Source organism: Cyprinodon tularosa, unplaced genomic scaffold (assembly GCF_016077235.1).
Source record: "Cyprinodon tularosa strain WSP-4 unplaced genomic scaffold, ASM1607723v1 ctg377, whole genome shotgun sequence".
Taxonomy (NCBI): Eukaryota; Metazoa; Chordata; class Actinopteri; order Cyprinodontiformes; family Cyprinodontidae; genus Cyprinodon; species Cyprinodon tularosa.
Window position 1 is genome coordinate 710,386 of NW_024039093.1, and position 17,616 is coordinate 728,001.

A 17,616-nucleotide genomic window follows, 5' to 3' on the forward strand; every position below is an offset into this window, starting at 1 on the left:
TGATGGGAATAATAGGTTTAGAGGGAGGATACATTTTGCCACATTATTTTAGCTCCATGATAGAGCTGAGAAATTGCTTCTTCTTATTGTTGTATTTCTCAGATCCAAGCAGAACAAAAAAAAAAAAAACTTGTCTATCTGGAAGCCAAATGAAGAGAAGAACATGAAGCTCACTAGAGTGAAATGTGCTGCCTTGGCAATTTGTGCAATTTTGTGCTGAAAGCCCTAAAAAGAAAAGGAGACGTAATATTTGGACAAAGACATGGCTGAGCAAACGTGGCTACTACGATCTGTCAATTTTACAGAAAGAACTCCATTTTACTCATTGCACCCCCGCCATGCTTCTGTGTTTTCATCAGAGGAAGAAGAAGAAGAATCCTTGTTTGTGCATTGAGCGATTTGTCCACGACCACCTCACGAAGGCCGACTGAATTTCAAACATGTTTGATTTTCTCCCGACCTTTACGATTCCTGATGGGGAGGTGGTCGTTAGAGGCTGATCGCCTCTCGTTACCCCCTGTATACTACACCACCCACAATCAGGCTAAAAGTCGGCCCGATCAAAGAATTCTCGCACGACTGGAAAATCAGTCCGAAAAGTGTACACCTGGCTTAACAAATAGCTTTGGCATTAAAGGTCTGGGCAAACAGCATGCAAACAGAGTTGGAAAAACAGTGGGCGATCAATAGGGCATCACCTAGGTGTCTCATTTAGGAATGATCTTTAATTATGACATCGCCCTTCAGATATATTCAAGTAGGATCAGATTTTATATTAACTACAGATGGTTCTAAAAATTATAAATAATTAACTACTGTCCTGGCGGGGGGGGGGGGGGGTGGTTACCATTAGGGAATACTAGGCCTAGGGCGAGGGCCCCAAGTTCCTGGGGGCCCCATAAAACTCTGTCTCCATGTATGGTTAATACAACTATTCCTTATTTATGCTCATCAATTATGTTTTTGATAAAAATCATTTCACTATAATGCCATCAGAACACTTATAAGATTAAGTGTCTCAGCCCGCCCCCCCTTCAGTGTCCACCATACTGTATTGGATCAGTCCATTTTCTGCACATGTTCAGAAAGGTCCAAACAGACAGCAGCAAACCATTTAAAACGAATGACGCGAAGAGCAGTGTTGCCAAATTTGTGCTTTAGTCGCTAAATTTAGTGACTTTTCAGATCCCTTTAGTACTTTGATTTCAAAAAAGCTCCTAGCGCCAAATCTAGAGACTTTTTCTGCTCATGGACTTTGGAGACAACATCTAAAAGCAGCGAACTCTGCTCTCCAGAGCAAGTAGATTGGTAACCCCGCCTCCTGCTCTCCTCTATCTTGTCTGCTGTCATGATTCATGCAGCGATTATTTCATCCAAATGAAAAATGCAGAACAGATAAGCAGATCATGGCTTGTCTACAGTGAAAAGAAGGACTGGGTTATTTACTTTGGCCTTTTTGGAAACACAGGAAGGAGCAATCAGCTAAGTGAGCTTAGTGCTTGGAAAAAATCTTTCATTCCTTTAGAGACAGCATGAAAAGTCAGCTGAGTACAAAACATAGAGGAAAACAACAAGAAAAGGGACAAGAAGAGAGGGACAAAACCTAGAACAGATAATGGATGTCTATTCTATTAACATTTCTCTATCTGTAGAATGGGGCTGTTTTATGTGTTTTCCTTTCTTTGCCTAGGGCCCCAAATTTCCTAAATCCGCTCCTGGTCCTGGTGCATGCCCCCCCTGGTAAATTTGCTCTAGAACCGCCTCTGGTTGATAGGTAGCTATAAGTTGCAAAAGAAACTTCTATCTTTAAATTCGCGGTGCTTTACATGAGATACAGCTTTGGACATTTTCTTAAATGATTAAAAAAAAGATGAGTTTTAAGTTATTAAAAGTATCGTCGCTTTCCCTGCAGCCTTTCACTGAGTTGGCAGCTGTGCGCAGCGCAGCGCACATCTGGAGAGGAGCGGGACCTCCACGTCTCCGCTGCGCTCCTTATAGAGAAGGAGGCGGGGATTCCGCGCACAGAACGTGACTGCCACAGTTGTCTTTGCGGAGATCCGTGCCAAACTTGCTCCTGCTCTCTCAAAGCGCCTCGTCTGCCTTTTTCTTTTTTCCGACCCACGGTTTGTCCTCGGGGTTTATTTCACGCAGCGCTCGTGGGAGCCGCTTTCTGGACATTTGAGAGTCGGCAGAAAACTTTGGGTGGGGAGTTATAAGAGAGAAAAAAAGGGGGAGAAAGAAAACTACCACCCGGCAGAGAGAATACCAACGGCAGCTCGGCTCTACTTCCACCAGCGACAGCTAAAAGAGGAGTGGGAGGAGCCAACAGGTACCAGCGCACACTGTCACTGTCAACATCTGAGCCAGGTGTTCTTTCAACGGGAAATCCTTTCTTTTTTTACTCTGGAGGGATCTATGTGCGTCATTTCTGCATAACCTGAGCGGATGTGACATTATATTCTTTTATTATTTCTATTCTGAAATGCTCCATATCATCCGGCTGCAGCAGCAGAAAGAAACAACCGTTTAATGTTAAAGCGCTCCTGTTAGTGTAGATGATGCATAGTGTTTTTTTATAAACATGTTTCTGCTGGTAGATACAGCTGGGATGCACCGCTGAATGTTTACTGACTTATTTGAGGCGATAAAGCTCCTGCTTGGCTCAGACATAAAGAGTTAGAAACCTGTAATGCGCTGCAGGATCGAGCTTAGATAGCAGATTTATTCCCATCCCCACATTTAACAGGCTTCTCCTCTGTTACGCGGAGGATTATTAGACCAATTACACCCTGGCACTGCATGAAAAGTGAGATTTTCGTCCCCGTAAACCCCCGTAAACTCCCGCAGATCTGCCTGATTTTCGTCAGTTTCCGACAATTTGCAACCCGTGCTTGTCCGCGTTTGTCGTGCCACAAATTGTCGGAAACGGACTCTGACGTATGTGGAGAGCGATCAGCTGTACTAATGGCCCTAATTAGCATATGAATGCAGTAAACCCGCGCGGCTGGCCAGGTCTGGCTTGAATAACCTTCTCAGTATTGGCTGAAACCACTATTCTCAAACAAATGAAATCGCTCGTGATTGGCAGCAAAACCACACGTGGCCACGCCAGGCTTTAATTTTCTTACTGAGTATTGGACGGAACCGCTTCCTTTTAAACAAGTAAAGTCGCTCGTGATTGGTTGGCATATATATATATATTTACATATATATTTATTCATATATATATTTATTCATTCATATATATACAGGTGCTGGTCATAAAATTAGAATATCATGAAAAAGTAGATTGATTTCAGTAATTCCATTTAAAAAGTGAAACTTGTATATTATATTCATACATTACATACAAACTCATATATTTCAGATGTTTATTTTGTTTAATTTTGATGATTACAAATGACAACAAATGAAAATCTCAAATTCATCATATCAGAAAATTAGAATATTGTGAAAAGGTTCAAAATTGATGGCCCCTGGTGCCACACTCTAATCAGCTAATTAACTCAAACCACCTGCAAAAGCCTTTAAATGGTCTTTCAGTCTAGTTCTATAGGCTACACAATCATGGGGAAGACTGCTGACTTGACAGTTGTCCAAAAGACGACCATCGACACCTTGCACAAGGAGGGCAAGACACAAAAGGTCATCGCTAAAGAGGCTGGCTGTTCACAGAGCTCAGTGTCCAAGCACATTAATAGAGAGGCGAAGGGAAGGAAAAGATGTGGTCGAAAAAAGTGTACAAGCAAGAGAGATAACCGCACCCTGGAGAGGATTGTGAAACAAAACCCATTCAAAAATGTGGGGGAGATTCACAAAGAGTGGACTGCAGCTGGAGTGAGTGCTTCAAGAACCACCACACACAGACGTATGAAAGACATGGGTTTCTGCTGTCGCATTCCTTGTGTCAAGCCACTCTTGAACCACAGACAGCGTCAGAAGCGTCTTGCCTGGGCTAAAGAGAAACAGGACTGGACTGCTGGTGAGTGGTCCAAAGTCATGTTCTCTGATGAAAGTAAATTTTGCATTTCCTTTGGAAATCAAGGTCCCAGAGTCTGGAGGAAAAGAAGAGAGGCACTTCATCCACGTTGCTTGAAGTCCAGTGTAAAGTTTCCACAGTCAGTGATGGTTTGGGGTGCCATGTCATCTGCTGGTGTTGGTCCATTGTGTTTTCTGAGGTCCAGGGTCAACGCAGCCACATACCAGGAAGTTTTAGAGCACTTCATGCTTCCTGCAGCTGACCAACTTTTTGGAGATGCAGATTTCATTTTCCAACAGGACTTGGCACCTGCACACAGTGCCAAAGCTACCAGTACCTGGTTGAAGGACCATGGTATCCCTGTTCTTAATTGGCCAGCAAACTCTCCTGACCTTAACCCCATAGAAAATCTATGGGGTATTGTGAAGAAGAAGATGCAATACACCAGACCCAACAATTCAGAAGAGCTAAAAGCCACTATTAGAGCAACCTGGGCTATCATAACACCTGAGCAGTGCCACAGACTGATCGACTCCATGCCACGCCGCATTGCTGCAGTAATACAGGCCAAAGGAGGCCCAACTAAATACTGAGTGCTGTACATGCTCATACTTTTCATGTTCATACTTTTCAGTTGGCCAACATTTCTATAAATCCTTTGTTTTTATTGGTCTTCAGTAATATTCTAATTTTCTGATATGATGAATTTGAGATTTTCATTTGTTGTCATTTGTAATCATCAAAATTAAACAAAATAAACATCTGAAATATATGAGTTTGTATGTAATGTATGAATATAATATACAAGTTTCACTTTTTAAATGGAATTACTGAAATCAATCTACTTTTTCATGATATTCTAATTTTATGACCAGCACCTGTATATATATATATATTCATATATTTATTCATTCATATATTTATTCATTCATATGCTGTGTATTTATGTTATCCTACACTACTACACAATTATTATGCTACCATCAAGGACATGAATGAATTTATACAGGAAATGAAGATTTGCCAGGAAGCTGTTTATGCAAAGAAAGAGCTTTATTAAAACACACCCAACTATATACAACGCGTATCCAAACACATGCGTATCTAAAAATTACAACTCCGTGAACGGTCCGTTTGCTTCCTAGGGGTTGGAGGTAACTGGCAGCATTCCCTCCGAGGCAGCTCCGATGTGCAGACGCCTACTGTGCGTGGCCCTGTACTTCGGCATCGCTTCTAACCGGGACTGCAGCTTAACACAGAGTTCAGTGAGATCCGGCCTACGAAATGGCGGCGACCGTACAATCCATCCAGAGACACCGCCGACGACGCCATCTTCTTCGTCGGACATGAGGTCGACGGTGGCGGACTTACAGAGTTCCACTTCCTCATCTGATAGCACACTCTGCCTCGCCTTCAGCAGCTGAAAAAAAAACAATGAATCAGCGCACTGCATATGGACACAACACATCTATCAATGCACCTGAAAAATAGTCACCAAATAAAGTCTTACTCTCTTTCTTCTGGCCCGACTGCGAGCAGATAGCCTGGCGGCCTCCGCACGCAGCGTGCTGGCTAGCAGCGTGTATCTGAAGCTCCTGCGTACCGTCTCATAATACGTCTTACAGGCAGCTGGAAAACAATTAAATGAGAGTGGTATGAATAAAAAAAAAAAATCAAACGCAAGTCACAGTAACAAGGAAGGAGAAAACATTAAAACAAGTCACTTACACACAATGTCTTCTTTATCAACATCGTGCAAATCCGAGCAAATAGGAGGTCACCGCCTCATTGTGAGGCGACTGTAGTCTGTGAAAAAAAAAAAAAAAAGTACAGCTATGGTCGGTATCCATCCGTATCCATGTCCTTTTACCGCATATTCTTTAAACCTTACCCCTGCTCCGGTTCATAGCGCCTGCAATTAGTTTCCGAGTTGTTAAGACGGCATATTGCTTCCTGTGAATCACAAAAAATACACTTTAATAAAGCTTTAGGCTAGGCTGCTTTTAGCTTACCTAGCTAGGCTAGGTTGTCTTTAGCTTGCCTAGCTAAGCTAGGCTGCTTTTAGCATAGCTACCAGTAATCGAACATATATTTACCGCTAGCGTGGCGTTGTTCACCCGTCTTCTCTTCCTCGAGTTCGTATATCCTGCAAAGTTGCTCGACTGCAGAGCCGCCATCTTGTCCTCTATGGACTACAACCTGGAGTGCATCGAATTCTCCAGCTGAGTGAGGCGTTCATTCATGTCGGCAGTATGTTGGGCAAGCTGACGAGACAGTCCGCTGATAGCAATCAGCAGTTTCTTCTCGTCAGTCTGCGGGCTGGCCGAAAGTTGTGGACTAAGAGCAGTTGGAGGCGAGTTGAACGCGAGACGTCGTGCAGCCATTGTTCACGTAACAACAAAATACAAACACGGTAAATGGAGATGAAGTTCTTCTAAGTGTAGTAACACAAACATGTCTGCTAATATGCTGGTCTCGCGAGAAGTCGTAGTGCACAAAAGCTCACACGTGATTGGACGATGGGGCCGAAGGCTCATCAGGCTCCTCCAATCACATACGACGTCATTGTTATACGGAAGGACTCGCGAGAAGAGCTCGCGTCGCTCCATTCTGGAAGGTGGCGGTAATGCACCTATAAATTGTTTGCAATTGCAATTGTTTGTCTCCATAAGATTGAATTTGAGCAGGTGGACATTAGAGATAATAAATGCAACAACAAGTTTTTGAATCAATATTCTATAAATAATATGTACCCAGGAAGAACAAAAAGCACAGCTCTCTAACAAAATTTTAAGAAATCTATGATAGTCAAAATTAGGACAAATTATTTGAAATTCCCAATTCCTCCTAAATATAAAGAATTACAATTTAAAATAATAAATAACATATATCCTTCAAATGAGTTTTTAAGAGAGAGATTTAAGTTTAATGTTGAGAATTGTGGCTTTTGTACAACTCAATTGGAAACAACTAAACATCTTTTTTATGAATGTAAAGAAGTATGAAACTTATGGGATCAACTTCGAACCTTTCTGTCTTCTAAAACAATAAATTTAGATTTTATTTCCTGGCAAAACATTCAATTCGGTTTATCCATTAAAGAAAAAAAATTTGGAATTTTTAATCAATATTCTAATAATTGTAACAAAGTATTATATCCATAAATGTCGCTATGCAAAATGCTCCCTCTCAATCTCTGCTCTCAAAAATGAACTTTCCCTTTTCAAAAGATGTCTGAGAAAGATGCAGAATTTAAATGCAATTAAATTGTTTGAGTTAATTGAAGAATTTCAGTTGGTAGTCCCCACTGATTAATTTACTTTAAACCCTATTATTATTTTATTTATTTTTATTTATTTTATTTTATACTTTGTTCCAGCCTGTGCATTTAATTTTATTTTTCAAAAGCAGGAGTTGTGATATTTCTTCTTGTATTGAAATATTTGTTATTGACTTGTTGTTTGAGATTGTTATTGTTTTCTTATATATTCAATAACAAAAAAAAAAGAAAAATGTGGAAATCTAAAAAAAAAAAATTAACCATTACAGCCAACTGATTCTGATTAAAACTAATTTTTGAAGTAAATTATTTTGTGTATTTTCTTTTACCTAACATTTGCATACACAGTAATCTAGCGTACTTTAATTAAATAAATCAATTCAAGCTAAAATGTAAGAGTCTATAATTAGGCTATACTGAGCCTGATCTATTTCTACCATCTATTTGGAGGATATTTATTGCCACACTTTGGGCCACTTAAAACCAATTTAGCATGCTGACCTATGTCCTTATGACCACAGTGTACCAATCTTCTGATGGCTACTTCCAACAGGATAATGCGCCATGTTATAAAGTGAATCATCTCAGAATCATTTCTTGAAACTTTTCCACTTAAGTAATTGTGAATTGAGCATATTGACAGACAACATTTTATTTTTTATCTTAAATGCAAATTAAAAAAAATAATAATTACTGCTCTAAATGTATTGCTCTGTCAGCTAAAGATCTGTTTTGGTCTCTATACTTTAATTAAATAAATCAATTCAAGCTAAAATGTAAGAGGCTATACCTGATCTCTTTGTATCAGAGATTTTCTTACCCAGGGTTGCAGGGGGGGTAAAACCCCCCCTGCAACCCTGGTTTGCATTTGTATAGCTCACAGCATGTTCATTTACATGTTAAAGCCTCCCCTAGAATTCCATGGGGGGGAGGCATGGGGGGAACACTGCCTAAGAAATTCCACGTCAATTTCTGACAATTTACGGGAGTTTACGGCAAGGCCTGCAAATTGCCGTAAACTGCCGCTAACCTGAAGTTCCACGACAATCTACAGTGCCGTATATTGACGAAAATCCCACTTTTCATGCAGTGTGGAGTAATAACTTATTCTGTTATTGCTCTTAGGTGCAAATGACTGGGAAGTGAATTTATTCCTGTTGATAACTAAAAGTATTTGAAATGATGATCATGATTTATGGGAAGGATGGAAATCCAATGTTCTGTTTCATCAGTTCAAACTGCAAAAAACAACAAACAAAAGTTTTCTTATAAAGTTTCTGACAACATTTTAGGATGTTTGTTTCTTCTATTAACTGAATACTTGGCAGGGATGATTTTGCAAGAATGGCTGCATCAATGCAACGTGGCTGAAAGGCTGTAAATGTTGCTCTAATGCAACATTAAGCTCATCTTTAGCTTCCTTATGTCAGGGGAAGGACAATCATGGTGACTCAATGGTCATCAACATACTTCTGACAGTCATAAGGACCAATCAGATGAAGCACCAGGATTTTGATAGATCCTGGTTCATGTCCAACTCTCGGGCTGCAACTAATGATTCTTTTTCAAATCAATGAATCTGTCGATTATCGAACAGCCAAAGATTCTTTAGAGAAGACTTATTGCAAAATTAAACCAGGTGAAATGAAATATTCCTCTTGAGGAGTTATTTATCTTAAATGCAAAATATTTACATATGCATTGGTATAATTACTGCCCTAAGTGTGTCACTATCAGCAAAAGGGATATTTTAGTCTCTCCATTTAACGATAAATCGATTACTATATTAATTGACGATTCTTTCAAAAGCCGATTATCCCCCATTTATCCGATTGTTTCAGCTCTATCCAACGCCTTCACCTTGTAATCCTTGTAATCCTTAAGGCCTGCTGTCCTGGACCCCAGTTAATTCACATGGATGGCTAAAGTAGCGCTTTAGCATCTGCGGGGACTTGTTAATGATTCATCAATTAGATTCAGTTTTGTTGGATGAGGAAAACATCTCCATGTATGATACCCCCAGGATTTTGGAAAATCCTGCTCTAGATTCTGCAAAACGATGTAGTCATGTTAAAGGTTCCCTACCTGTACGAAACACTCACTGAAAAAATACTGCAACCATTTTTGGCATTAACGTAATAATTTTTAGTTACTTTAACAAAAATGTTTTATGTCCCACCCTGCTAACTTGGAACAATTGTGTTAAAGTAAAGTAAATGCCAAAAAAGGTTGCATTATTTTTTTCAGTACATTACTGTTTGAGCCTGAAAACAGTTTTTTTGCGCTAGACGTGATCAACAGATATTAACAAGCTGTCATCATCTGCTGGTTTTCTGTCAGATACTCAGTCAGACCAGCATACCCATAGTCAATACCCGTTTATCCCTTTAGTTTATCCATTTAGTTTTGTACAAAAAATACACTTTAAACTACCTTGATGGCCGTGTCTTATTAGTCATGTACAAAAAAAAATCTTTTGTGCTTACTGTTTGGTGTGTTTTTTTAAGTGTATGGCAATCAGACCTACACTAAAGGGATGCATGCCCGTTGAGGTAGATAAAAGTCTATTTTTGTGCAAAACTAATTGGTTAAATGCAAATCTGACGTGTTGCGCATGCGTATTGACTATGGGAAGCTAGGAAGCTTTAGCCTCCTCTGCAGTGAACAGCAGCGTTCGTAAAGCACTTGTTGCAGAACTCGCGTCCTATCCCTCATGGCATCTGAATCTATTAGCGCTTTTTCACACTTTATCTTTGACTTTTCCTTTTTCTTTTAGCACCTCTGCTGGGTGTTACTTCATTGTTTACCCATTGCACACACATGCCGCATCGTACCTCCGCTTAGGTGGTCTTTTTATGGTAAATAGTCAAATGAAGTACAACCAAGGTGTAAAACAAAGAAAGGAAATATGATAAACCAACAGGGTGCCATCATTTAATTGAAGAGCTTTTTTTTGCAGCCAGAGGAAGAAATTCATAAAGTAAAAAAAACATGACTCCGCAACTTTAAAGGAGGGTTAAGGGTCACAAATCAACTCAGCATAGGAAAGAAACTTCACACTTAGCAACACAAGGTAGATGATGTGGTAGTGCATGTACTTTGGTGACTGTCTGCCCCCCAACAGAGCAAAAAAAGGAATAAAAGTCTCTGGTTACCCTTGTAGCTTCTCTACCTTTTAGCTCACTTTTATTTTTGCTACATCTTGCATGATTATTTTTGTAAACGACCTTCAGCGAAAAGCCAGACTTTTGAGCAATGTCCTTTTCTTCTTATGGAGGATTTCCAGTCTCACACAAGGCCATACAATCACTATATTTCCTTAATCATTTTAATTACCTGTCTTATGTTCTCTCCTCACAAATAAAATATGCCAGAATATGAACTGGAAGTGATCATTATAAAACCCCACAGTATTAAACATTATATTAATCTCCATGTAATGAGTCCACATCAGGCTTTTAGCTAGCAATGCGTACAGATGTACATTGTACACCTTTTTCTAAAAATATTCAAAATTGTTTTTGAGCACACCTTAATTTTCCCCTGGAAAAGGCGGGATATTTAATGTCCGTAGGCACAACTTCATTATTTTGTAAGGTTTTTAGTTCTTTGAGACAATACTGTCTGTGGAATGTGGGAACAACAACAACTAATGTAAATGATAACTGCAGAGGGGGGCATAATCGGTATTAAATCCCTTGCGAATGTCGAACAGATTGCACATTTTTTCCTTGTTCTTCAAAATCATTTGAGTGTTTATTTCCAAAAGATTGATAAATGGATATTTTGGGGGGATAACTGGTATAGTTGCCCTTTGGTGCAACGCACCTGCTTGTGCAACACATCAGCTGACATTAACAATATGTTCTAAGATACAGGAAAATGTGACAGTTAAGGTTTAGAATTAGTTTCAGAGTTAGCTGTATTCTTTACAGAGTAGATATTAGGGTTGTCAAAAGTATCGAGACTCAAAAAAGTATCGATACCAAAATGTTGTATCCGGATACAATACTCGTTTTTAAAAGTATCGATACAGTGCTACAGTGCTTTGTTTTTTTAACCAGTTTGGCCAGTGTCATTGTTATGTGTGCAAAGCATAGCCAAGGAAGGAACACTTAATTTTAATTTTATAAGTTTTTTATCAAGCTTGCTTAATATTGTGCACAGCAAACAACCTCAAAATATTGTTCTTATTGTTTATTGTATTTTATTTATTAATGAAAATATTTCTGTAGAATTTTGGAGTCTTTGTTTTTATCCTTGTGGTATCGAAAATGGTATCGAGTATCGAGTATTTTCCTTAGTATCGGTATCGAGTTGAAAAGTTTAGTATCGTGACAACCCTAGTAGATATATACAGGTGCTGGTCATAAAATTAGAATATCATGAAAAAGTAGATTGATTTCAGTAATTCCATTTAAAAAGTGAAACTTGTATATTATATTCATACATTACATACAAACTCATATATTTCAGATGTTTATTTTGTTTAATTTTGATGATTACAAATGACAACAAATGAAAATCTCAAATTCATCATATCAGAAAATTAGAATATTACTGAAGACCAATAAAAACAAAGGATTTATAGAAATGTTGGCCAACTGAAAAGTATGAACATGAAAAGTATGAGCATGTACAGCACTCAGTATTTAGTTGGGCCTCCTTTGGCCTGTATTACTGCAGCAATGCGGCGTGGCATGGAGTCGATCAGTCTGTGGCACTGCTCAGGTGTTATGATAGCCCAGGTTGCTCTAATAGTGGCTTTTAGCTCTTCTGAATTGTTGGGTCTGGTGTATTGCATCTTCTTCTTCACAATACCCCATAGATTTTCTATGGGGTTAAGGTCAGGAGAGTTTGCTGGCCAATTAAGAACAGGGATACCATGGTCCTTCAACCAGGTACTGGTAGCTTTGGCACTGTGTGCAGGTGCCAAGTCCTGTTGGAAAATGAAATCTGCATCTCCAAAAAGTTGGTCAGCTGCAGGAAGCATGAAGTGCTCTAAAACTTCCTGGTATGTGGCTGCGTTGACCCTGGACCTCAGAAAACACAATGGACCAACACCAGCAGATGACATGGCACCCCAAACCATCACTGACTGTGGAAACTTTACACTGGACTTCAAGCAACCTGGATGAAGTGCCTCTCTTCTTTTCCTCCAGACTCTGGGACTTTGATTTCCAAAGGAAATGCAAAATTTACTTTCATCAGAGAACATGACTTTGGACCACTCACCAGCAGTCCAGTCCTGTTTCTCTTTAGCCCAGGCAAGACGCTTCTGACGCTGTCTGTGGTTCAAGAGTGGCTTGACACAAGGAATGCGACAGCAGAAACCCATGTCTTTCATACGTCTGTGTGTGGTGGTTCTTGAAGCACTCACTCCAGCTGCAGTCCACTCTTTGTGAATCTCCCCCACATTTTTGAAGGGGTTTTGTTTCACAATCCTCTCCAGGGTGCGGTTATCTCTCTTGCTTGTACACTTTTTTCGACCACATCTTTTCCTTCCCTTCGCCTCTCTATTAATGTGCTTGGACACTGAGCTCTGTGAACAGCCAGCCTCTTTAGCGATGACCTTTTGTGTCTTGCCCTCCTTGTGCAAGGTGTCGATGGTCGTCTTTTGGACAACTGTCAAGTCAGCAGTCTTCCCCATGATTGTGTAGCCTATAGAACTAGACTGAAAGACCATTTAAAGGCTTTTGCAGGTGGTTTGAGTTAATTAGCTGATTAGAGTGTGGCACCAGGGGCCATCAATTTTGAACCTTTTCACAATATTCTAATTTTCTGATATGATGAATTTGAGATTTTCATTTGTTGTCATTTGTAATCATCAAAATTAAACAAAATAAACATCTGAAATATATGAGTTTGTATGTAATGTATGAATATAATATACAAGTTTCACTTTTTAAATGGAATTACTGAAATCAATCTACTTTTTCATGATATTCTAATTTTATGACCAGCACCTGTAGAAATACAAGCTTTCCCGGCTGCACTTTCTCTTCTGTTGGTTTGAATATAATCTGGCCTAGTAATTAGGGCATAGAGCTTGGAATCCAGAGGTTCTGAGTTGGAGCCCCACTCCCACAGACTGCCACTCTGGGTCTCTGAGCAAAGACCCATAACTCCACACCGCTCCCCAGGTGCCCCCACGATGGCAGCCCACTGCTCCCCAAGGGAATGGGTCAAATACAGAGGTACATTTCTTCAATGTGAGATCAAAAAAGTTCAATTATTATTGTAATTAAAATGAGTTGCTGGAACATTTGCTCATTTCAGCAATACGGTAAATGTTAAAAACATTTGTAACTTCATCTGCTTGGTCTAAAAATGGGCTTAAATGTTCCACATTTTTCACCTTTGAACTGAATGGTTGTTGTGTAAAACCAGGCAATTTTTGGTCATCTCATAGGACCAGAGCAGCATTGCACCTGTGCCACCTCTGTTTGTGAGCACATACCTACCTCTGCTATTTATATGCATAAAATAAACAGACATTTAATCAAAACCAGCATCGATTATCATAGTTTGCACAAACCTGCAACTTGAAGGTGTACTCATCACAGGTAAAGGGTGGTCCACCTTTATGTGACCACAAATCTGAGTGACTGAAGGAAAAACATAGAAAAATGTCAACTGTAAGAGATTGTATCTGTAGCCATACATCTATAAATGCCACAAATGAACCTGACAGGGGCGGATATCACCTCTTTGATTTGGTGCTGTCCCAGCAGACACCCTGAGATCTATAGAGTTCTTTTAATTAAAACGTAGGACTCTTGCATCCGAGATACCCTGAAGCATTTAAACCCAGCAGAGTTATATGCTGTAAACCACAGATTAAGGTTCATTATTCTGTTTCTATAAAGAAAAAAAGTGGCACCAGCAGGTTTTTGCTCTTATGCCTTTACTTTATTGTTCTCTGCAAACTGATTCTAGTTTGTTAACTTATTTGTTGTTTTGAGTGGCAGTAGTTGTGGTGTATTTTTTTATTGTTGCATGGGGGGGGGGGGGGGGGGGGGTGTAGGTATAGCAGTAGGTGAAAGACACTCAACCTTTCTTCTGACAACCTGTGACATTCAGAGCTTGATGCATTAGTGGAAGAGTCACTCTGTGGCAAATCTGGTGTAGATGAGGGTTTTCCCACCCTGTCACCTACTCCCCCAGTGTGATTCACAGTTTGGTGTTGTGCCCTCTGCCTAATTGGGAAAAGGGTTAACACTCGATACATTTACCCATGAAAAATGTCACATGCAATGACATTTTTTTTTCACCCTTTGAAACTTGGGTAAAGAAAAGGTTACATGCTGCTATCTGGCTTTGCTTTGAAAGAGGACTTCATGTCTATGTGGAGGTCTGAGATTTGAAGTTACTATAAAACTGTGAAATTTTAGAATACTTATCTAAGAACTAAAAGCCAAACAGTAGGGGGCAATTAAAGTTTTTTAAAGTGTTGACCACATTTGTTAGCACTGTGGTTGTGTGTAAAAGTCAGGTATGCAGAGAAATGCGCAATTTACGCTAAATTTCCAGCAGAAATAACAATTATATGCTTCCTATAAAAGGTACAGAGGAAGATCTTTTATTTCTGTGTGCATCATCTCAAGAAGTGGTCCTCCTAATTGTCAATCATTCTGGTGATATGTTAATGTAAGGCCTTCCTACGTTATCGTGCCGTTAGCTATATTTTTCTGCGCACTTTCAGGCGTATATCTGTGGTGAGCTACGGTTTCAGACGGTCATTGAAGCTCACCTTTCTCACCGCGGTTCTTTGAAAATGGCCAAGCGTTGTTAGAGAAAAAGTGTCTACGAAGTGCATGAGAAGAAAAGAAAGGCTTCAGAAGAGGCAGATATATCCCAGAATGCTTTGCGTGGAGAGCTCTCCTCACAAAGCGTCATAGGATTTGATGTCACAGTGACCCGCTGTCGCCATGGGCTGTGGCTACCTGACAGCAGGGACTAATAACCAAGATGGCGCAGGCACCACCCAGTGGAGGAGGATTAAAATGATCGACAGGGAACAAAAAACAGGGATTATCTGTCCGAACAGTCAGTTAACTGAGTGTGGTATGAAATCCACTATGTGCGATTGGATAGAACTTATTTAAATGTAGTACAGTAAGAATCCAGAAGAGGGCGATACTGTTCATTCCGAGGGTAGACTCTGCTAAAGGCATTCTTAAACAGAAACCGTCCAATTGGAGTCCGGTGCTGTATATTTTACACTGTGTAATGGCAACAAAGATACAAAATGTACTTCACCCATTAAGGCTTGCCGCTTCGGTTAGCAGCCCGTGCTTTTCAAACAAAAATGACCAATGTGTGAGGTGGACGAGGTTGCGTCTTAGGCAAAGTGTTTGCAACATGATAGACTTAGGGCTGAAACAATTATATGATTAATCATGATTAATCGATTATTGAAATAATCGTCAGCTAATTTAGTAATTGTTAAATGGAGTGTAGGGGCTCTAAAATGGGTCTTTAGCTGACAGAGCGACCCTCCGTGAGCAGCAATTATATAAAAATTGTAAAACAAAATGTAAACATTTTGCATTGCATCCAGAACTCCTCAAGTGGAAATGTTTTTATTTCACCTGATTAAATCTCGTAAAAAGTCTGTTTTAAGGAAACTTTGGCTATCCGATTATTAATAGATTAATCAAAAGAATAATGAACAGATTAATTGATTTCAAGTCCTAGATAGATATAAAACATGAAGCCAATAACTGACGTCAATCGTGAGGGCTTTCTTCATGGATGCTAGTTTTAGCATTATCTCTGAGTGCAACTATTAGCACCCATCTAGAAGCACGGCTAAAAGCACGACTTGTCACTCCTACCGCAGATTGCCTTAAAATCAAAAAGCTGCAACACAGTTACCGTCCACTTTCTTTAAAGAGAAAAGTCTGACGGTAGATGCAGATGCAACAGAACAAAATTACAGCCAGATGAAGCGTATAGAAAAACAGGTCCTGGAAGAACGAGTGGTCATGACAGGTATAAAAGAACTGGCATGATACCATGCTGCTGCAGGGCGGCGCCCACATCTGGATAGGAGGCACTGCAGTAAAGACAATTATTGATCTATGAGGTTGGAAGAAAACAACAAATATTTCCTAACGAATTAATACTCCTTGGAACCAAAGCCAATATTTCATCACGTGGCTAAACTTGCTCTCCCCTGCTTTGGTTTGCCAGCCAGTTTCCAGGTCCACCAATGCTAACGCTAATGCCAACCATAGTTGATACTTAACTGATCTGTCCAGAAGGAAAGTTAAAACCTGTTTAGTTTTGCTTCTTGAAGTCGTATAACCTGCCCATGTCATTTACACTGTTCTATTTGCACTCCTTGTAAGATGCTATTTTACTTTTTATATTTTATATCCATATTTTTATCTTAAGTGTATATATTAGTCTATTTTATTGCATGCCTTTTACCCACAGTGTTTTAGATATTTTTATAATTTTATTTACCTTTTCCATATTATATGTTTCATGTTGCACGATTGTACCACAAAACATTCCTAGTTTGTGAACTCCTTCGATAACAATGGCAATAAACCTGATTCTGATTCTGTAAACAAAATCTTGACCGATGTTCAGCCTAGTTTTCCTCTGGTTTCCATTCTGTATTTTTTGCTTGAACTGGAGAAGAAGCCATTTCTCAACACTATTATGGGACTATTGGGATCTGTCATGTGACTTTAACCTAATATTATTATTGTTATTGTAACCAGTTGTGAATATTTCTATATTTTTGGAGCCTTTTTTTTTATCAGACACTGATTTACATACTGTATATTTTCTCTCAGTAAGATTAATGCTTTCATTCCAGATCTTCTGTGATGTAATATTTATAAAATGAACAGTGTTGATCAAATTAGTTGCATCTCTGACCTTTAATAGAAGCATGATATAAGACATTAAACTGATTTTCTGGTAGCATTCTGCTAGTATTTTGTTGAAACAGAGGCATCTACTCTGCCTTCATTAATCGTGGTAGCAGATGAAAGTGGAGCAGGCTGGAGTTCTCAGATGACGCAGTTTCATACCATCATCGTGCCCTCTCCCCTCCACTTGGTGTTGTAAAGTGTGAGAAACACACTTGTCAGTAACTCAGCTCTCTCTGACGCTCTCTTGAGTTTGCTTTGTGGCAAGTTGCCGTTCTCATCACCGCTGGGACCTGAGGAGTTATCACACTTCTGCTTCATCATTTGACTTACTTTAGACTTAATTCTGAGTGGGCGGTTGGGTTTTCTCTTAGACTTAGACAACTTTTATTGACATTTTTTATACACAGAATGTGTACAAAACAAAAGTACAGCTTTCATGACATCTCCATTCCTTAAAGTGCAGC

At 39.5% G+C, this 17,616-nt stretch overlaps 1 protein-coding gene across 2 annotated transcripts in view; it reads left to right on the forward strand.

Annotated features, from left to right (window-relative positions):
• The first annotated feature begins 2,042 nt into the window (after nucleotides 1–2,042).
• Nucleotides 2,043–17,616, forward strand: part of raraa (retinoic acid receptor, alpha a) — a 293,848-nt gene continuing 278,274 nt past the window's right edge. For both annotated transcript variants that reach the window (XM_038296756.1, XM_038296757.1), the window contains exon 1: nucleotides 2,043–2,329. The gene's annotated coding sequence lies outside the window, so the exon portion shown is untranslated. The remainder of the gene's footprint in view (nucleotides 2,330–17,616) is intronic.